Source organism: Canis lupus, chromosome 2 (assembly GCF_048164855.1).
Source record: "Canis lupus baileyi chromosome 2, mCanLup2.hap1, whole genome shotgun sequence".
Classification (NCBI taxonomy): Eukaryota; Metazoa; Chordata; class Mammalia; order Carnivora; family Canidae; genus Canis; species Canis lupus.
The window spans coordinates 68,305,614-68,322,264 of record NC_132839.1 but is presented as its reverse complement, the minus strand read 5'-3'; the positions used below and the strand labels follow the sequence as shown (position 1 = coordinate 68,322,264).

General features: G+C 39.6%; 1 long non-coding RNA gene across 1 annotated transcript; it reads left to right on the top strand.

Annotated features, from left to right (window-relative positions):
- Positions 1-1,418: 1,418 nt before the first annotated feature.
- LOC140610427 (uncharacterized) lies at positions 1,419-14,290 on the top strand. Its single transcript, XR_012012083.1, has 3 exons — positions 1,419-1,490; positions 6,189-6,284; positions 14,149-14,290. It is a non-coding gene; the product is annotated as an uncharacterized lncRNA (long non-coding RNA).
- The last annotated feature ends 2,361 nt before the right edge of the window (positions 14,291-16,651 follow it).

The following is a 16,651-nucleotide window of genomic DNA, read 5'->3' as shown; positions in this document are numbered from 1 at the left end:
ATATGACAGGTGAAATAATTACAGTTCTCTGAAAATAGGGCTTTGAAAGAGTTCCAACACTGCTCTGCTCCCTCTAGTGGATGGCAGACTGCTGGTTTTCACTGTGATTACAGGCTGCTGGTTTTCAAGGTTACCATAGAGCTAGAAATAAGAGGATGAGACTGGGGAAAATTAAAACTCCTTTGTTCATAGCAACTTTTCATACTAAGATTCAGCTATTTTTCTGGATTAAATGATGCTTCACAGATTGCTTCAAGTTTTTGGTTAATTTCCACCATTTTGAGAGAATAGATTTTGGCAATTTTGTCATTGTTCTCATTGTTTTTATGGAGGAAAAGATCTTCAGAGATTTTTATTCCATCATTTTCACTGAGGTCCAGCCCAGATTTCATTTTATATCAATGTTTCTTTGCTTTGTTAGACACACTTTTTTTCTGGCTGCCCTGTTTCTGGTCCTTTCCATTTTCCCGTTTCCTCATTTCCCACTTTCACTCAAAACTTTTTTTTTTTTTTTGGTCAGACCTCAAGTCTTGCAAATATTCTTTACTTAGAGGTTTTATCATCTCTCCTCCAGATTATTACAATAGTATCCAAATCGGCCCATTTGCAGCATGTCTTATTCTCTGCAAATCTGTTCACCACCCCAGAGCTAGATTGGTCATGTAAAAATATAAATATGACCTTATCTTCCCTTTCTTAAGCCCTTCCATAGATCCACATCACCTTCAGGATAAAGTTCAGTCATTATCATAGCAGGGCATACAATGCTTTCTTGATTTGGCCCTAAACCTCCTCTCTACCCTTGCAGCTCCTAGCCTAGCCATACATAAGTATGAACTTCCGTATAAATTCTGCACTCTTATAAGTATTCTTACCCCTTGTTCTCCTAGTGAATACACTCATTCATTCACTCATTTATTCATTCACTCAATATTAATTTTCTAAACATCTACCATGTGTCAGGTCCTATGTAAGGCACAGGGTAAAAAGAAATGAACATGACAGGCAAAGTTCCTCTCCCTGCAGATGTCACATCAGAAGAAGAAACTATGATCAAGTAAATTAATTTTTAAAAACCTGAGTGATAAAAAAAAAAAAAACCTGAGTGATTACAAAATTCTATAACTTCAATGAGGAGATTAAATAGGATAATAGTAACTAGAAGAAACCTTCATCAAATGGTTTAGGAGAAAGAGTTGTCTCTAAAAAAGAAATATTTGAACTGAGACCTAAAGAATGAAAAGGAGCCAATAAGACATGAGAGGAAAAAGACTCTATGCAAAGCCCTGAGACCAAATGAAACCCAGGTAGAAATTAAAATAGAGAAAAATTGTCCCCCAGGCCTCCATACATTCCAGTGAACACACACACAGGCTTACGCATGCGCACACTTAACTTAGTTTCCTGAAGTGAGTAACTGCTGAACGGACCAGCTGACAGATGGGAAATCCTTGCACGGAGCTATGACAAGGGGAAGTCTGTGGGAAAAGGTGCTGTTATTTAGCTGGCCCACCCCTGCTGAGTGAGTCCAAAGTTTCCCTTGGATTCATTCCCACCTGAACTTCCACCCTTATGAGCTAAAAAGACCTTTAACATTCATGTTTTATACAAAGAAAGAGATGAGGATTAAGTAGCAGCTGCTTAGGGTTTAGAGTAGAGAAGAAACACATATATGCTTGGTTGTAAAATGATTATATTTTAAAAAGAAACTTAAAACCCTCCGCCCATGCTTCTCAGTCTTGTGATCCAGTTAAGGAGTGTTGTGTAAACAAAACCCTTTAAGGGAGAGGGCAAGAGGAATGAGAAAGTGATCCACAAAGAGGGGTGTTGACTGAGAAGGTGATAGAGTCTTGCAACTAACAGAGTATTAGGCCCACACAGACCCTGCTGACATTGAGGATTTCTTGAAGAAATAGAACCACAGCCTGATGGTCTAGGAAAATTCTTCCTGATGCTGCCACTCATTGCATTCATTCATTTAAGAAATAACTATTGAGTACCTACGATGTGCTAACTCCTTCTCAAGGTCAAAAGATACATCAGTGAACAAATAAAGATCTCTTGTAGCATGACAGCCTAGTGAGGAGAAAAACAAACAATGAGTAAATAAATATGCAACATATAGAATGTGTCAGATATTATTAAGTGCTATGAAGGAAAACTAAGGCAGGAAAGGGAATCAAGAAGTGCTAAGAGGTTCTGCTCCTAGCCAAGATGGAGTGACAGGAACCATATATACCCTTCCATTTAAAAGAACTATAAAATCGAGATAAAACATATAAAACAATGGTTTTTAAGTCATCAGATATCAGGTGGTGAATGACAGACCAGGGACAGAAAACAAATGAAGCAGGTATACTGTCTGGAGAGATTTTTCAGGCTGGAGCGCAGGAAGGAAGAGCACAGGCCAAGCCCAGGGTAGTGCCTGATTTGAGAAGATGGAGCTGAGAGTCTGGGGAGACCAAGGCAGCTAGAGTTTTCAGGAAAGTGTACCAGAGAAGATAAAGCCATTCAGAGAGAAAACCCTGGAGATCTTCAGAGGGCCCACCTCTAGTATTTATCCAAGTGCTCAACACCTGCATGAGAGGAAATGCACCAAGGCTGGGACAAGAATGACTGGTGGTGAAGTGTGTCTGAGGAGTTTGAGGCATAGCAAGAGGCTTGATGTGGCTGTGGAGATCCAGGAGAGAATGGTAGGAGGAGAAATCAGAGATGTAATGGCAGCAGGGGATGGCTTAGGTAAGGACTTGTAAACCACTGGAAAGGAATCCAGGCTTTGCTTCAAGATGGGGGCCATGAGAGAGTTTTGAAGAAAAAAGTGCTATATTCTGCCTTTTGTTTTAATTTAAATGTTCTAATTTAAAAGAAGATTACTTTTGTAATCCAGCAAGACTTCATAGTGTCCAGGACCATGGACTAGAAGTGGAAGTGGTGGGAATATATCGGGTACTGGATATATTTTGGGAGAACCAAAGGATTTGTTGATGAGTTTATTCTAGAAAGTAAAGCTGTCTTATTATTAGGGAATTTTTCAAACAAACTTAACTTCTATATTATTTCTTTCTATTCATATAGCAGATGCCATGAGCAAACTTAACCTTTCTCCAAGAAAGACTAGCCATCCTTTCCATTTTATTTAATTTATTTCATGGATCCAGAGTGTAAAACTCTGAGACTCAGTTTGGGTTTGGGCATAGTGAAATAGAAATAGTAGCTTTCTTTGCCTACTTTAGTCTGAAGCCTAATTAGCTTAGGAAACATTGGTATTCTATGTGGCCCAGCCTTCTTTTCCAGAGTTCTTTAAATTGGATTATGATCTTCTTTGTAATTATTCCTTGTGCAAATTTCCTCTTCAGGAATTTCATTAGGAGAGGTGACAAGAACTTGAGGCAAGATTCAGGTATTCCTAGTTCCTCTGACCCATTGCCATAATATTACTGAGATCCACATATTATTTCTAACAGGGTGTTGTTAATATAATTCATCACATCAACAAATTAATAGAAGATAACTCTGTATTAATTTTAACAAATTTTTAAGCAATGGAAAAAATTCAAAATCTGCTATTGCTTATTTTAAATCTTAGTAAAAGTGAATAGAAGACTATTTTTAACATGACAAAAGATATTGATCTCAAAATTAATGACAGAAGCATCCACAAGTGTAGTATATCAGATAAATTCCTATGAAAGCCGAAGATAAGACTAGAACAATAGGTACCCTGTGCTTTACCATTCTTGTGTAACTACTGGATAATACAAGATAAAATAAGAAAACAAGACTTATATGTGTCTTATATGCTATATAAATGTCTTATAACTGAAAAGCTTTATTTATTTGGGGAGTATATCATTGTAAACTTAGAAAACATGCACAAATATATTGGATGGGGTGGGCAATGGGCAAAATAGGCAGAGGGATTAAAAGGCATAAACTTCCAGGGGTGCGTGGATGGCTCATTTGGGTAAGCACCTGACTCTTGATTTTGGCTAGGGTCATGATCTCAGAGTCATGATCTCACGGCCTTGCACTGGGCTCTATGCTCAGTAGAGAGTCTGCTGGAGATTTTTTCTCACTCTCCCTCTACCTCCACCCCCACTTGCTCTCTCTCTTTCTTTAAAATAAATAAAGAAAAAATAATTTTTTAAAGATATAAACTTCCCGTTATAAATAAGTCACGAAGATAAAATGTACAATATAGGAAACATAGTCAATGATATTATAACAATGTTGTGTGGTGACGATGGAGACTACACTTACTAAGGTGAGCACTGAGTAATGTGTAGAATTGTCAAATCACTATGTGGTACACCTGAAATTAATATAACATTTTGTGTCAACTACACATCAATAATACATTTTTTAAAAATTGTAAAAATTGAATGAAAAACTTTTGAGCTAATAAGATAGTTCAACAGTGTGGCTACAAATATGTATTTTAAGATAATTTTTCTTATATATCTACAATGATAAATTATATGAGATAAGATCCTTTTTACAATAAAAATATTTTAACTTCCTATGAATAGACCTAAAAAGAAATTTCCTAGATTCGTACTCAGAGTACTTATATGTTATTTATAGAATTTATACTATATTGACATAATACCATGTGCAAATTAACACCTTACCTGTGGGAAAATCAAAGGAAAAAGGACAATATTAGAGACTGGTAGGTCAATTGAGAGGTCAGTGATATAGTCTAGGCAATAGATGGTAAAGCCCTGAAGTAGTAGAGTAGCAACAGATCTGGTAAGGAAGAGAAAATTTGGCTGATTCTTAAGAGTTACAGTTTGACAGAGGGTAGTAAACAAAGCAAATGAGAAGTGAGGGATATAGTTCAGAATAATTCCTAGCCATATCCAAATCAGCTGACTGAAGCAGAGAGTTAGGGAGCAGGAGCAGGATTTGGAGAGAAAAAAATGTTGAAACATGTTGTATTTGAGTTCCTGTGAGACACCAAAGTGAAAATCCAGGTACCTTAATGTGTGATGCTTGTCTTAGAACAGCCTATTTCATTTACACTATTTATTTAATGAATAGTTATTGAGATCTTTGTCATAGATGTAGACTTAAGAGTCATCAGCCTATAGAAGTTCAGGAATTAGAGGTGATTCCCAAAGAAAATGGATTAAATGGGATGAGAAAATGGACAAGGGCAGAGCTCTAAGGGATCACCAACATCTAGCAGGAAAGAAGGAACAGTAAGAGAATGTGAGGAGTGGCCCAAGAAGTAAAAGGAAGGGAAGGTTGGTATGGTGCCACAGAAATTAGAGATGACAAAGAAGGGCCTGTTAATAGCAGCAGGAAGTGGTTAAACAACATGAGAATTTGAAACAGTCTCAGAATCAGAAAAATATTGTTGACACTTGCTTGATAAATGAGTTGAAAAATAAAAGAGATAAACAGATGAAGAAAGCAAAAGAAGAAAATCTTTTTGAGATTTGTCAATGAAGAGAAAAGGAAGTTGTGAAGCTCTAATTATAGGTGGTAAGAGTCAAAAAAAGGTGTTTTCTAAGACAATTATCCTCATAGTGGTTTTAGGGAAATTCCTGTCCAGAGATCAGGGAGATTTCCTTCTTTTTGCCATGCCCTCATTTATAAATTTAAATATATAAATATAAATATAAATATAAACATAAATAAATATATAAACATATTATTATTATATATTAATATATTAAATAAGGCAGTGAATAAATCAATCAGAGCTCATAGAGGCAGACATAATTTATCCTGGGTTAATCAAGAAAAATGTTCCTCTATTTTCCATCCAAGATAACATTAAGTAATACCCAAAAGTTGCCCACACTGGTTTTTCAGACATAAGTAAATATGCCCTGCTATGATATTTTGGGCTACAAGTAACTCCAATTCCACTTGCTTAAATAAAAAATATTTTTATTGTCTCATACAAAGGAAGCCCAGAGGTGGGAGAACTCAAGGGTAGGTTAATTCAGACAATAAAAAATACCAATTTTACTAGTGCAAGATCCTGGTTGGTGGCAACAAGTAAAGCTGAGAGTTGCCTGTACCACCTATGCCTAAGAAAGTAAGTCTCATTCAGAGTGGGCATGTTAGCAAGCTCATTTGGCTATCACACCCAAGCTCTGTTCTCAACTACTTTATGAGAAATGAAGATGATATGTGGATATCCTTCCTAATTGTCACTTCTATTTCTCAATCAGGTTACAATTAGCTCAGGGAAGAAAGATATTATTTGCTGGACCTCATCAAATTCCAAAACAAGTGGTGAATATGTGACAAGACGAAATTCTGGCAAGGTAACTGAAGCTTTGCTTTCCACTTTCAGTGGCATCCATTACTACAGGAGGTGATCAATAGTGAATGAAGATTCCAAAGAAATTTTTCATTAACGTATAACACAGAAAATAGTCTTGATGCCAAGGCTTAAAAGTAGAGTACCAAAACTTTGTTTTAGTTCCAAAGTTTAGCTTGAAATAGCAAGAACCAGCCCCCAAAGGATTCTGTACATAATATTAAGACTATAAACCAGTATTCTTCAAACTACAGGTTGCGATCTGTTAGTGAATTGTGAAATCAACACAGTAGGTTGCAACTAGATTTTTTAAATGAGAGACCAGAGTAGAATAAAACACCAGAGTGCATTACATAGATAAGGATAATTATTGGTTTTTGAAATTTTTATTTTGGATGCATGCACGTACATTCATGTATATGTTGGGCTTCCATGTAAAATATATTTCTTACTATATGAGATGTGTCAAGGACTTTAAAGACACTGCCATGAATGATAAATTTGGGGAAACACTGAGGAAGAGTCTGATTGCCCAGCCTCTCCACAAACTAGATAAATGAGCTCCAACTGAGAAAATGTGTCAGATCAGAGGTGACAAGAGTATGAAAGAACTGAAAGAATTGCAGTCATCCCTTCCTTATTCTTGGTATCACTTTCTACACATTTTTATAATTTAAATTCAATTTGCCAACATATAGTACATAATTACTTTCTGAGGTAGTTTTCAATAATTCATCAGTTGCATATAACCAATGGTCAACCATGGGCCAGAGACAGATGATCCTCCTCCAGACATATAGTCAGAAGATCAATAGTAGCCTAATGCTATGTCACAATGCCTGTATCATTCACCTCCCTCATCACATCCTCTGGGCATTTTAACATCTCACCTCATCACAAGAAGGAAAGGGGTGAGTAAAGGGCAATAAGATAGCTTGAGAAAGATCACATTCACACAACTTTTATTACAGTATATTATTATAATTGTTCTACTTTATCATTGTTATTAATCTGCTACTGTGCCTAGCTTATAAATCAGACTTTATCATAGGTATGTATGTATAGGAAAAAAACACGTTATATGTAGGATTCAGTACTATCTATAGTTTCAGGCAACCTTGGAGGGTCTTGGGACAAATTCCCCTTGGACAAGGGAGAACCTCCTATATATTGAAGATGTAGTCTCAGACTATCTTTCATCCTGAGCTGGACATTTGGGAGAAGAAAGAGCATTCTCAGGAAGAAGGGCAGCAAATGCAAAGATTAGAAGGTGGGGAAATACAATGGGAATTCAGAGGATAAAGAAGAAGTACATCTAGCTAAAACCAAGTTAGACTGAAAGGTGGAAAGTTGAGGTTAAATGGGATGCTTGTATGGAGAGTTGTTTCTGATGATCTGTGGAACGTCATGGAATATTTTCACTCTGGGTGACATTAAGATAACAGAATGGTCTGAAAGAGAAAGGAACTGAGGGCAAGAAGAATTTTTTTTTAATCTCGTGAATAGGTAGGGCCAAGAAATAGACAATATTTAGAGCAAAGGCCACAAAAATTACAAATATGATTATTCTAGGGCGAAAGACAAAAGTTCTCAGGGGGTACCTTGGTAGCTCAGTTGATTAAGCATCAAACTCATGATTTCAGCACAGATCATGATCACAGGGTCCTGGGATGGAGGCTTGAGTCCAGCTCCAGCACTAAGCAGGGAGTCTTCTTCAGGACCTTCCTTCTCCCTCTGCCCTTCCCCCTACTCATGTGCTCTTTCTCTCAAATAAATAAATAAATAAATCTTTTTTTAAAAAAATGTTTTCGGGATCCTTGGGTGGCTCAGCGGTTTAGTGCCTGCCTTCGGCCCAGGGCGTGATCTTGGAGTCCCGGGATCGAGTCCCACCTCAGGCTCCCGGTATGGAGCCTGCTTCTCCCTCTGCCTGTGTCTCTGTCTTTCTGTCTCTCTGTCTCTCTCTGTGTCTCTCATGAATAAATAAATAAAATTTTTAAAAAATGTTCTCAAGAATAAGGTACACAGAAAGGACAAGAGAAAGAAGTTCTAAGATAAAAGTCTCCTTCTTTTGGCCACTGCAAATAAGTCTACTTATTAGCATTGCTAGAATAACTAGTACTGTTAATATAAATAAGTGTTTTTACACCTTCATTGCACCTCAAACTATTTCCACAACCATTAGTCCTTTGACTTTCACAATCACCCTAAGAAGCAATGAGGGGATATACCACTATCTCTGTTTTAAAGATGGTGACACTGTATCTCAACCAGCCTTCTGGCCTCCAAAGGCCAAACAGTTAATGATGAGACTAACTCACCAGCTTTTTTCACTCTTAGCCCAGGATGCTCTATACGAAAGGCCATACCTCACAGACAGCCATTCTCGAATAATGATCTATCGATTTGTAGATTAAAATTATCCCAAGAATTGAAATGGATGGCCTAATATTTCAAGGAGAAAGCCCATGCGAAAGGCCACTGTGGCTTGGTGTAAGTTTATTTAATAAATATTTTTCTTATTTGGAGGTTTTAATTTTAAGTATGCGGTCTACTCTTTTTGTATGATTATTTGCTCAAAAAAATTTTAGTCAGCAACACACCTCATAAAAATTTAATATGTTTCAGAGCCCTTTTTACTGTTTAAAAAAGCACAAATCAGGCATTCTTGCATTTTGAATGTGGCGCCCCTGTAATTGGGCTCTCTGTGAGGAAAGCCCTTCCAAACCTCATAGTGAAATTGCTCTTTTTAAAAGAAAACAGCATTCAAACAGAGGGTTGTCTCAGACTGGTCCTCCACTCACCAAGAGTCTGAACATCAACCACTCAGATGTGTCATGACTGTTCCAGTCACCTGCATATTTCTTTCTTAAATATTAAAAAGGCCCTGCTCTCAAGTGTGCTACTGGCTCTCAGAGATGTGGAGCAGAAAGATGATGACTCAGCAGCTAAATAGCCCTAAGTTTGGATCGAAGCTCTAGCTCTCCTTGGACAGGTAACTTTGACCGAGTTAACTCATCCCTCTGAGCATCATCTTCTCACTTGTACCATAAAGTGATTAAGTTTCACATCGTAGGGCTATTGCATGGGTCTAAGAAAACAGACTGGGAAACACTGAGCATGAAGTGAGCCTTATGGAATATTCACTATCCAAGAGCCTCTGAAAGACAGGGTTTGCCAAGAGAACAATCACTGGGTTCATTATTAACTTAGAGAATTTGCACATGGACCTTTCTGCTTTGCTCTTTTATCAGGCCAACAAGATTTATAACCTTATGAGCCCTTACCTGGTCATTATAACCAGCTGCTTTGAGCAATGAATTGGTAAAATTTATTCAAGGTTGGGCTGCAACAGCCCTGCCTTCTTCAATTCCTTCAATCAAAAAATATTTATTGAGCACTTACTATGTACCAGCCATGTTTTGGGCATTGAGGGTACAGAAATAAAGATTCTGTATGGACAAGATTCTTATTCTGTGGGGCTTACTGTCTACTAGAGAATACAGACAATGGGTAGACAAGCAATATCTGATAGAGATTGGTTAAACACAGAAGATTAAAATATGGTGGCCTGATAGAATGTTGGGAGGTCAAAGAAGGCCTCTCTGAGGAAGTGACTTTTAATCTAAGAACCAAATTAAATATTAGAACATTTAATCTGATTAGAAGGGCTTACCCATGGGAGAATCAAAAGAAACAACAAAGACCCTACAATGTGAATCACCTTGGGGTTCTCATGGAATAGAAAGAACACCAATGTGGCTAGTAGATCACTCAGTACCCTGTAGGCCAGGAAAAGAGGCAAGACTTTGTTCTAAGAGAAATTGAGTTCATTAGGAGATATTAAGTACTGAAGTATCATGACTTAAAGTCATGATAGTATCATATTAAGGACTTAAATATCATGATTTAAGGTCAAAGTTCACTAAGTCTGCTCTTTGAGTAAGGACAAAAACAGGACATATCTTTGAATACTGTAGAGGTCCAGAAAGAAAAAGGGGATAACCAACTATGCAGGTCATGGTGAAGATGAAGAGAATACACTTAGAATATATTCTGGATGTGGTAAAGAGAGAACCAACATTATCCTTAGAATGTTGGTTTGGTCAAGTGGGTGAATCGTGGTGCTGTTCACTGATAAGAGGAAGATGAGGAATGAATGGATGGAAGGAAGGAGAGAGGAAGAAATTTAACTGTTCTCTTTTGGGTTTATTAAAAGACTGAATTTTGGGGCAGGAGTCAAGACAAGTTTATCTATGGAGGACCTTTCATGTTTTCATCCCTAGCGCTCAGTGTAATGCTACACACACTTTTGGCACCTCCATAGCTTATATTCATGTCATATGCACAGAAGAGCACAATGTTGAAATTCCTGTGCTTTATCCACAAGTTCTTAATTTCTCCACATTTTAATTTCCTGTCCTATAAAATTGGAATAAGAAGACTTATTTTGCCTATTCCATGGAATATTGTATCAAAATTAGACATATATGAAAAAATATTTTGAAATGATAAGCCACTGGGCAAACATAAGTTTTATGGAAGGAATAGGATCCCATGGTAGAAGGTAAGCTTCCTGTGGGTAGGGACTCTGTCTTGTTCTTCACCTCCAGCACCTAAAATGGAGGTTCACAATAAATATATGTTGAATGAATAAATTAATAACAGATTCTTCTAGAATGTAGGACTAGAAGTCAGATGAACACTAAATATCCCCATAACATTATGATATAGTTTTCTACATATCTGTCCACTCCATAGCCCAGAACCTATCTTACTCATCTTTGTAGGCCTACTTAAGTTCAGCCACAGTAGGTGTGCAATGGACACGTAGTGAATCTGATTCTCTGTAAGCCAGACTGTGAACAGCCAGCAGCCAACTCACAAGCACCATGTCTCACCAGACAGCCACACCAGTCAATGCCCTTGGACATCTTCTGCCTTAGAGGCCTCTCAAAGCTGAGTGCTCATGCAAAGCAAAGTGTGCAAAGACAGAAGGAAACACAGGAAGCCACGGGATCAGCATGGCAACTCCTGTGGAGTGCTACTTTCATTAGAAAAATGGAGTGGGGGGAATCCCTTGGTGGCTCAGTGGTTTGGCGCCTGCCTTCAGCCCAAGCCGTGATCCTGCAGTCCCGGGATCGGGTCCCGCTTCGGGCTCCCTGTGTGGAGCCTGCTTCTCCTTCTGCCTCTGCCTGTGTCTCTGCTTCTCTGTGTGTGTGTCTCTAACGAATAAATAAATAAAATCTTTATTAAAAAAAAGAAAAGAAAAGAAAAATGGATTGAGAAAGTGAGGATAAAAATATTCCACCTCTTAGATCCAAGTTGTCTGTTAACATATACCCAGTACTTAGCTATAGTTAGTTCTCAGAAGATATTTGTTGCATGAAAGAACAAATAAACTCACGAATATATATGAAGACACACTCAGAGAAACTATAAAACAGAATTCCTTTTTTTTAAACATTTTATTTATTTGAGAGAGAGTGAGGGGAGGAGCAGAGGGAGAGGGACAAGCAGACTTCCTACTGAGACGAGAGCCCAACATGAGGCTCAATCTCACAACCCTGAAATCAACTGAACCAAAATCAAGAGTCGGATGCTCAACTGACTGAGCCACCTAGGCACCCCCAGAATTCCTATTTTTTTAAAGATAAACAGGATTCTTAAGAATTTCAAATTTAAAGTAGACCATGCCCAGCTATGTCCCCTAGATTACAATGGCTGCAGGAGCCTAACATTCTCTGCACTTTGCATGACCCTAATGTGTATGAAACAGGTTGAAAAATGGAAGCTTCCAAATGCAAGTGCTATCTGGAGGCTGCGGTCAGGTCACAGTCCCTCCAAACACCATCTCCAGCCCCTTAACTTCAAGGAATTTAGAGACTTCATCCTCCAAAATGTTAGCTCTTTAACTCAGCACATAACATGAGAGAAAAGTGAGTCATCCTGCCAGGCCCTAAGCATAGTCTACTTGTCTGGAGCTCCACACATCTCTGAGGAGCCTTCCTCATCTTAATATGGGAGACCTTCTCTTCTGTGTCACAGTGATATTATAATTATATTAAACAACACCTTATGTCTTGGAGATACACATTAGAATATGTTGGGATGAAATGTCATGATATCTCTATGTCTTTAAAATAATTAAGCAGGGAGGGGCACCTGGGTGGCTCAGATGGTTGAGCGACTGACTGGTGGTTTCAGCTCAAGTCATGATCTCCGGGTCATGGGACTGAGCCGCAGGGTTCTGCATTCAGCAGGGAGTCTGCTTGGGGATTCTCTCCCTCTGATCTCCCCCAACTCGTGCATGTGTGTGTATGCACACGTGCTCTCTCTCTTTTTCTCTCTAAAATAAGGAGAGGCAAAAAAAAAAAAAAGTAAAAATTGAGGAGTGATAATTACTGCTAATCCAGATAAAGGAAATAAGAATGTGCATTGTATTATTTCTAGTTTTATATGTGTTTGAAATTGTTCATGATGAAAATAAAAATAAATCAAAAAGTCATGAAAAAGGAGTATCTATCTGGGAGGGCCATTGGGAGGATTAAATGAGCTACCACAGATGCACAGTCTATGCTCAGTAGCTATTAATTCTGCTAACTGTGAGCTCACACATCAGCACACACTCTTAGCACCTTCTCCTTTGAGAATGTACAGAAACTCTTCCTTCAGGACAAAATGATCAAGTCTATAACTTAATACTGTTTCAAAGCCTTGTGTGGTAGTTTTGTGTCTAAGATCTCCTGGACACAAAGACCAAAGCGGTTCCTGATTACGGGCCACTGAGTGTTTTCCATTGACCATTTCTTTCTGGAAGGAGGGAGGAGGCAGAGGGAAGAGCTGCACCTCTGAAGTGACCACTCTTCTACACAAGCGTAATGAAAGCACGAACCTGGACAGGGTTTCTGAGCTGTACAACAGACCGTTGTGCTATCACAGGCGATGCTCTGAGGGTTGAGTAAGAGCCGGTGCGTGGAGATAATAGGGACAAGTGGTAGGCGTGAGTGGTGCTAAACTGCTTCCTGGCCCGCACCCGACACACACACACACACACCCAGGGACACACAAAGAACAAGCAAAGAGCTTTTTGACAGTGGCTTATTAAAGAGTTTGGATTGAAGTAATGGATGATTATTGTATATTGACCTTCAGTTAATGTCAATTCTTTTGTTTTTTGTTTTTTATTGGTTTTCTTCTAATGAATGTATATTACGCTTTAAGGAGAAAATGGGAAATGAAAACAAGAAAAACTTATTTCCACAAACAAGCTCCTTTTAGAATGCATCTTGGAAGCAGACTAATTAAGCCAAAACTGACTTCTAGCTTGGCAGGCAGGGCAGGTCTTAAGGTCCTCCTGGTACATCAAGAAAATTGAGTTATCAACTGGCCAGAAGGTGGGAGAGTCAGATGTAGCCCTACACAGTGGATGTGGATGGAATGTAGGGGCTGTTCTCGCGTGAACAAAATATGCTTATTCCAGAGATAGGAAGGACGGAACAAGAGCAGAGTGCATCTCCTTTCCATTGCTCCAGCCTAGATGTGGCAAAGCCATGGCAAGGAGAACATTCCAACAACACAGATGCAAGCAGGATGACATTTCAAATGCACAGAGCAGCTGATGAATTGGGACAGGAGATCAAATATCAACAGTCTTCTAAAGGCCCAGAGCAGAGCAGTGCGGCCTCTCTGGGATTTGTGAATGCTCTGAAACAGGCCTACAATAAATAAGACCCAGGAGGAAGGTCCTGGAGCACTGAGATGCTGCTTCTCAGAGAGGCAGGCAGAGCGGACTTTTTATTGCTGGTCTGTGGGTTAGGCGATGCCCATATATGGACGCTCAGTTGACATTCTGTGTCTGCTTTCTGTAGAGGAAGGGCGCTCCTGACAGATGTGTGTTCCTGCAGCCCCCTGCATATGTGGAGAGCCCCAAGGGCGAGGCTTCCGCTAGAACTGTCAGGAAGAGTCAAAAAGAACCCAAAGAAATGTCCTCATCCCAGAACACAGAGGTGAAGCCAGGTAAGAAGCATATAACCTCCTGCCCCACGTCTGAGCCTCACAGAGGCAGGCTCTAATAAATTCACTCACTAATGCTGGCAGCAAATGTCCACGGAGCAATACTGCATGCCAGAAACCATGCTAGGCCCTGGGGGATTCAAATATTGCAGCTGTCCCCATGCAATCATTTGTTCATTCACTTGTTCATTCATTCAGGGGATAGGACTGAGCACTGCTCACACACTAAGTTCTAGAGTTGCAGCAGTGAGCAAGACAGATCTCATCCCTGACCACATCAACAGTGTCATAGTTAGAAGACATGCTGGGGGTCAGGTGACCTCTGTTTAAAGCCCATGGACAGGCAATTTGGCCTCTCCAAGTCTCAGTTTCTGCAACTGTAAAATGGGTATTATCCTACCTCCTCTATAAAGCTGTAATGCCATTGAGAAGTCAAAGATGTGGAAGCTGCTTCCAGTACTCAGGTTGGTGAGTATTCTATGGAGAGAGAAGCTCTTACAAATTCACCCTGGGCTATTTACCTACAGACAAAGAAGGCACCAAAAAGCTATATCGAGTTACTGGCTCATAAATGGGGGAACAGGGAATTTCATAAAGAGACCACTGTGAATGCAGTGACTTATTGAGTGTAGAAGGCTGTTCGGGCAGGGCAGAAATCATTTCCACTTACATTTGAAGAGTATTTTGTGGTTTACAAAGGCGTTTTTGTAATGCATAGAGCACCTCGACTAGGTTTAGCCTCCCTCAGGTGTGACTGTCCCCTGGGGGCAGAAGCTGCTTACCTGGTTTGCCCACCCCAGAGTCAAGAAACTTAACTGATATTCAGTTAAGATCCTTATATGCTGGTAGAATTGAGAATACACTGAGAATAACTGAATCCAGACTCTAGGAAAAAAAAAAAAAACTATATCCTGTGCTCTACACATGTGATATAAACTGGTGCATCCCCTACAAATGCTGTCGACGAGTCCTCAGACTTTCTCAGACACCAGCACATGCGCAGAGATAATGCCTCTTTTGCAGGTAGCAATGTCTGAGGATTGAAATAAGGAGAGATGGGGAAGGAGATGGGATGTCATAGAAGAATTTCTTAAAATCTGCTTGGATAGAGCAGATTATTTACCAAGACCTTCTTGGAAGTTCTGACACTTATGCCCCCTACACCAAGTTGAGACTCTGTGCAGTGGGGTTGGCATTAGCCCTGTCTTTCCCATGGAATCCTGTCCAGCACCTGTATTTTTTTGGTCACCTTGATACTGCATCGGTCCCAGGTCCTCTCATTGCCACATGATGATCAGAGTTTAACCCAACCTGCACGGGGACAGACATTTCCTCTCTCTGGGATGGGAATGCCTAATTGATAAGAAATTCCCAGTCTCTTTATCTACTTTCTCGACTGTATTTTTATGGTTCTCACTGTTGTTTTCCTAATGGTGACAGTCCAGCTCCCTGTAATGACAAAATTTGGGGATACTCGCTATCTTCCTATAGACACCCTACAAAGGTGCCTACTGTAGATGTCTGGAACTGAGGATGACATCAATCTGTTTGTCCCTGTGGTATAGCGGTGGGAAACATGATGCAAATAGCCCCAATTTTTAGCACTAGCAGAAGGTTCTGCCTCACTGTGCATACCTAAACAACTCTGAGTTATTTCCTGTACTGGAAAAGCAACAATAACAACAACAACAACAAAACCAGGGGCATGCTCTCTGTTTGAGGCAGCCTGTGGCTTTCTGGCTGACCATTTTCAGCTTATTCATGTGTAGACCATCCCTCTACAGCCAACTACCAAATTTAAGCCTCAGGACAACACTGTTATGGTCAGAATACATAAAGCCATGTCAGTTTAAAAAAAAAAAAAGTGGGGGAAATAAAATTGGGTGGTCTTGTCATTCCATCTCCTCTATTTTCAAGCTTTCTGAGAGCCTCTGGTGACTCACATAGCATCTTTTTTGATAAGCTGTCATAAAACCTCCCTGACCCTCGGTCTCTTGGTCTGTATGGAACCTAGATCCTCAAGTCATTGCATCTATGCTTAGTGTTTCCCCTTTGACTCTGGCTACAACTTGATGCAGAACTCAACTTCTGTGTGAGAGTCCCTAAGAAATCCAGTCGCAGTAAAAAGTTTATGACTTTCTAGTGATTGGACCTGAAGATTGGTGGAATCCTGGGAAGAAGGTCAGATCATGCAATGCTTAGCTGCATTCCACTAAAGAGCTCATATTCCCCAAGGGTTCCATCAAAGGTTCCCTCTCAGCCTTTCCTTCCCCCATACAACCTTACTGGCCTCTCTGCACCTTCAGGTCCCCTCCCCAATTCACCTCATGCTCAGGAGTCAGGGCCCTGCTCCTTCTT